Consider the following 6,275-nt stretch of genomic DNA (forward strand, 5'->3'; position numbering starts at 1 on the left):
TACGAAGATCTTTATAGGTCAAACCGCATAACAACATACATTTATTCCCTTTGTCATCGGTATGTTATTTGCCCGAGATTCGATCGTCGGTATCATCGTACCTAGTTCAATCTCGTTACCGGCAAGTCGCTTTACTCGTTCCGTAATGCGTCATCCCGCAACTAACTCATTAGTTACATTGCTTGCAAGGCTTATATTGATGTGCATTACCGAGAGGGCCCAGAGATACCTCTCCGATACTCGAAGTGACAAATCCTAATCTCGATCTATGCCAACTCAACAAACACCTTTGGAGACACCTGTAGAACATCTTTATAATCACCCAGTTACGTTGTGACATTTGATAGCACACAAGGTGTTCCTCTGATATTCGGGAGTTGCATAATCTCATAGTCAGAGGAATTTAAAACTATAATGAAACTAGCCAACTCACCTCCATAAGGCTCCCCCGATTGGAGCTTCGTCGGCCGTCCGATCTGCATTCTGATGTGTTTGAGCCGTTGGATCTTCACAGCAGTAAAACCCAATTTTCACCTCACGATCATCTTCACTGGCCAATGATAGGTGGGCTCGCGTCGTGTGCTTGTTGGCTGGATTCGTCGTCCCCGCGTGTAGGAAGTTTTGGCCAATCTGCTCCGCGCGTTCCGCGTCCAATCCTACCCTTCGCCTCGTCCCACTCCCACTCTCACTCCAGCCGCCACACAAACCCTAGCCCCCTAGCCCCCTTGCCCAATGCCCCCGATCCCCATAGCCGCCGCACGGTCTCGCTCCTCCTTCCCTCCCGCCGCACCCTCTCCTTGCTCACAGCCGCCTCCTTCCCACCTTCGCCCGAGCTCCGCCTTCCTCACCAGCCTCCTCCTCCTTGCCATCGGCGGAAGCGGTGAGCATAGGGACAGCGGCAATGGCTGGACGCGATGAGCTTGCCTCTGGTGGCGCCAGGAACCTGCACGCAAAGGGCGACCCCATGGATCCATCCCTGTAGGAGAGAGAAGATGCGGAAGGAGGATTGAAGGACAGGGGGAGGTAGGTGTGCTGGGCGGGGTGGTCTCGCCAGCGATGACAGGGCTGATCGGCCGGAGTTGGATCGAGATCCCGGCTGGCACGGCTCAGCTCCAACTCCCTCTTCCACCTCTCCGCTCCCCGACACTCAAATCTGGTAAATCTCCTCTTAGTTCATTGTGCTCTTGGACGATTACCGGATTAATTATCAATACTAATCCTGATGCTACCTTGGAATTGTATGGTTGGCTGATTTATCTTGTTTGACCGCTGTTCCAGGCTCTTCTGCACACATCAGTAGCTATGGAAAGAAAGCTTGTAGTGGAGTGGGTTCCTTTGTATGATCTTGGAAGATGGTCTGTGTTGTTGACTATGGACTTCAGACCGTTTCTATTTTCCTCCGTGAACCTACCACTGATGCTTTGGAGGTCCTTGCTTTGTGTTGATGACCTCTGAAGCCCATTAGAAAGCATGGCAACGGCTTAAGGTTAGCGCATTTCGAGAAGCCAATAGGTCGCCGCCTACTTCCTTAGGCTGACAATCACCTGCGGGATAAAGTGCGATGTTTTGCCTGAGGTGAGAACAAGGGTCGTTTCAGATCCACCTGAACCACCCAAAGTTTTTGTTAATAAATTTCTTCAAATGAGTAGTCCATCCTATTAATTACAATCCTTTTAGTTCATTTGAGTAGTAGCTGACTTAGTTGTTTATGTGCTTATTAACAGATGATTACACTTTTATTTTGCTTGGCAGGGACAAGATCTTGCTATTAATCAACTTTCTAGAATAATTTTTCCTGATCTGAATTATGAAATTTGCTTTGTTAACATAATCATATATTGTCACCTAAAAGGTGTAGGCTGAGATGATCGTTTTATTTGCAGACAGGATCAAGGACTGGGCCAACGTGGTTGTCGCGCACGAACTAGTGTAGCCCATTGGCACTGGTAAAGTTGTATCGGCGGCTCAGGCACATGAACTAAGTTCCTCCGTTTAGGTTTATTGGTGTTTCTGAACTAGCAGGCACAATTCATCTCGTGACCGCTGGCCGTTGTCTTCCCTTCTCCTAAAATTTGTGACCAAGCGATTAAACCTGAAATTGAAGCTTGGTCTTTCTCAAGATTTACCATGGTGTAATTTTATGCTACAGTCAAGCCTTGGATAGAAAATAAACATGTTATGAAGATGATATATCAGTTTTAGAAATACATATTGAAGGACTATAGCAGCTTTTCTTTTTACGAAATTTCGTTTTGTTGTTTTTCCATCTAAATCCAGTTGCCACCATGGTAATTTCTTTTCAGTCCCAACTCTCCTCCTGTCCCCCGCACTTGCTTGCTACGGGTTCTTGTTGTGTGTGTGCTTGTTGGCTTAGTGACGTGTGTGTTCAGGCACGCATTGTCTTTGCCTGCCAGGGTGTTCGCGCTGCTACTTGGCCGGTTACAGCGAGTAGGAAGCTGATAGGGTGGTATTTCTCCCTGGTCAGCCAAGGAGTTCGCACATCTCTCGGTTCTCTGGGCATGTCACCATGAACAAGCAGAGTGGGAGGACGCTCTTCTACTGGTTCTTGGATGCTCATGCACAGCCTCTCCTTCTCAAGCTCAATTGGGATTTCTTACTTACCTCATTCTCTTGTTTTTATTTTTTTTACTTAGTCACTTATTTCTGGAAAGATTTTGTAGTTATTATCTTGAGCTGCTTGTAGTTCAATAATGTTTCAGTTGCTACTTGGGGTGCATACCTGAAGGATAATAAACATTATTTTTGTTCTGTGTACATGCAGGACCAGGTTGCTCATCAGTTGGATGTGGAGTTGCTTCTGAGCTAGGACTCTCCCATGATCACTACATAGAAAAAGATACATCCAGTTTGGTTTCTAATGTCTGTTTTTGCCTAAGCAAAAACGGTAACAAGTTTATATTTTCGTATGGTTCTCAGTTTGTCTTTTCAAACTATTAGATTGTCCGGAACATCTAGGAACGACCTTTTTGTGTCCCCAACATTATCCTATTTTGTGAATAATCTTATATTGTTGATGCTGCATACAATCAAAGTATGTTCTTATAATCATACTTATGGCTAGCCAAATTTTATGGGCCCAACCTTATACTCATTAGATACAACCTTTGTATCTGCTTTTGCCAGTTGTCGCTTACCAGGTGCGACCTAGTGGGTGGTGGCGGCTCGATCCACTCTTGGATCCTTCTTACACTTCCCTGCCGGCTAGGTCAGCTACGACCTGGTGGGTGGTGGCGGCTCGATCCACTCTTGGATCCTTCTTACACTTCCCTGCCGGCTAGGTCAGCTACGACCTGGTGGTTGGTGGCGGCTTGATCCACTCCTGGATCCTTCTCCCACTTCCCCGTTGCCTAACACCGAGCACCCGGATGGGAGCATGGGATCGACGGTGGCCGGAAACATGATTTAAAATGGGACTTTATACCACCAAATAAGAATGTGTGTACATATATCTCATTGTACACAACAACACACCGTTTTTTTGGGTAATACTCTACCCAGGCTCAATTCGTCCTAGCAAAAGAAATCACATCAGGAGCAAAAGAACGAATTCGCTACTAACATTTCAAATCAAGATTTATCCATCTAATAGTCCCAAAATATATTTCTGTTCTCATTATTGCAACAGCCTTTTCTGTACCAACAATGTGACACTACACTACAATATATTTTCACAGGCCATGGAAAAATAAAGAATTTGACAATAGATAGCCTCCAGTCTAAAATTATAATTTTGCACGCACTTTGGAGCTATTGGATGCCTGAAAATATCGGTCCTCATGTAATCTAACTGTCACACCTCTTGAATCCAATTAGGAACTCTTTCATTATTGGTTATAAAGTGTTTGATTTGGTCAGTTAATACTCCCTCTGTTCATAAATAGAAGATATTTTAGAGACAAGCTGCATATTTAATGAAGCATCCACTTGCTGTAGGAAGCATGTTTTATGGTTCTGTACCAGGTAAGGTGTTCAGTAACCTATTTAACAATGCTTTCCAGCTTCTTTCCATGTTCTAACATACTTCATGTGTTGTGTAATAATCTACTGATGGCCAGTTACAACTCCATTTCACTATGGACACTGCATATGATGTTCTTTATTCTCAGCAAAGCAAACATCTCATTTGTTTCTCATACTATTCTCTACAAAAAACTAGGCGTTGCTGAAGCTGGAGTCATGATGGCGTTAGTAATCTTGGTGATGCTTCTTATATGGCAAACCAACTTGTTTTTGATTATCCTATGGGTTATTTATCCAGATGTTGCATATAGGAGTATTGTGGAGCTAATAATATTTGAATCTGAGCTAGCATACTATTTCAATTTGACTTCAAAAATTATAAATCTTAGTATTTGTTTTCAGTTATCAATCTTCTTCCCTTCTCCTTTTTTGGGTCACTTTTGATAGCTTCTTTCATTCTGTACATTTTAGTTGCTGCCTCAAGCCTTGGCTCTTTTTCTAGACTAGGCCTCAATTTATGGGAAAATGCAGTCTTCATTTACTGAGTTATATTTTTGTCTTGGTTTCTTCCAGGTCCCTCGTACAGTGGTTCAGAAAAAAACCCTATCCAATGGAGATGATGCATGAGGAGCGGCAAAGTCATGATCCATAAAGCCCTATGTTATTCTTTTTCTCACTGTGATTTTACTTTTTATGGTTGGATGCCAAGTAGCCAAGCAGACGCTTTTTGGTAGATTAGTTGCTTAGTTTCATAAGTTGAACTGCGTTGTCGAGTGCAGTGTGTAGGCTCTTTCTCGATTGCTCAGCAGGCGATCAACGCGGCACATGTGGAGGCTGTGAGAGTTGTGAATGGCACCGGTCTTGTCATACTTATGAGCAGGAGCACGGGCCACATTACTCTTCATGCCACTCTGAGCAGCCGAGATGTTGACTGCTGGTTGAGATTGATTTCCACGTTGAATGGAAGGGAGACCTATTTGAGTTCCTATATGAAAGGGTAAAGAAGAAGGGGCATGTTGTTGTGGTTGTTGCTGAAGGCGTTGGTCAGGAGTTGATTACTTGGATTGATGACCAGAACCAAGAGCGGGATGAGTATGTCAACATGTTGTTCTTTGACATTGGCCTTAAGTTTACATGCAACTCTCCTCCATGTTTACTCATTTCTGTTATCGTTGTTGTATCAAAACAATTGTATTTTTGTTGATGGCCGCTTGGGCTCATTTTCAAGGAGAATGAGATGTGGGATAAACTACTCTGAAATGTTTAGTTCCCTTCAAACAATTTATTAGCTAACTAAGTTTGACTGCTGTTGCGCATCGTATAATTGTACTTTGATGTTGCCATCTTGCCTTTTATGTACACAATCACTTAAACTCTTATCGTATGTATTTGCTCAAACATAGTTACTAAAAAATGCAAATATTTTTAATAAGTACATGGTTTTAAATGGGACTCTGTGCCATTTGTCACAATGGGTCATGTTATACAAATATAATTTTTTGGCGCAACGGGTTATACATTTTTTTCAAACTTGGATCTCACAATGTGATAAGACATTTTCAAAATAGCATGGTTTAACACATGAGCTTTGTACTACGAGTATCGAATATGCCCTTGCTAAATGAAACTCTTCATTGACAACATGACTTTAGCGCGTCTCTGCGCCATTTGGCGCAATGGGTCAACTAGTATATATATAAATCATGAAAAAAACAATAGCAATAAAGCTAAACTATCATAATGCTAAGCTAATGGATGGGTCTTGTCCATCACATCATTCTCTAATGATGTGATCCCGTTCATTAAATGACAACACATGTCTATGGTCAGGAAACATAACCATTTTTGATTAACGAGCTAGTCAAGTAGAGGCATACTAGGGACACTCTGTTTGTCTATGTATTCACACATGCACTAGGTTTTCGGTTAATACAATTCTAGCATGAATAATAAACATTTATCATGATATAAGGAAATATAAATAACAACTTTATTATTGCCTCTAGGGCATATTTCCTTCAGTCTCCCACTTGCACAAGAGTCAATAATCTAGATTACACAGTAATGATTCTAACACCCATGGAGTCTTGGTGCTAATCATGTTTTGCTCGTGAGAGAGGCTTAGTCAACGGGTCTGCAACATTCAGATCCGTATGTATCTTGCAAATCTCTATGTCTCCCTCCTTGACTTGATTGCAGATGGAATTGAAGCGTCTCTTGATGTGTTTGGTTCTCTTGTGAAATCTGGATTCCTTCGCCAAGGCAATTGCTCCAGTATTGTCACAAAATATTTT

At 42.6% G+C, this 6,275-nt stretch overlaps 1 long non-coding RNA gene across 1 annotated transcript; it reads left to right on the forward strand.

The window, feature by feature from the left end:
* The first annotated feature begins 584 nt into the window (after window positions 1–584).
* On the forward strand, window positions 585–5,233 carry LOC125538134 (uncharacterized). Its single transcript, XR_015609890.1, has 4 exons — window positions 585–1,156; window positions 1,279–1,575; window positions 1,884–2,905; window positions 4,555–5,233. It is a non-coding gene; the product is annotated as an uncharacterized LOC125538134 (long non-coding RNA).
* The last annotated feature ends 1,042 nt before the right edge of the window (window positions 5,234–6,275 follow it).

The sequence above is a fragment of the Triticum urartu genome, chromosome 7A, assembly GCF_056163025.1.
Source record: "Triticum urartu cultivar PI428250 chromosome 7A, HENAU_Tu73, whole genome shotgun sequence".
Taxonomy (NCBI): Eukaryota; Viridiplantae; Streptophyta; class Magnoliopsida; order Poales; family Poaceae; genus Triticum; species Triticum urartu.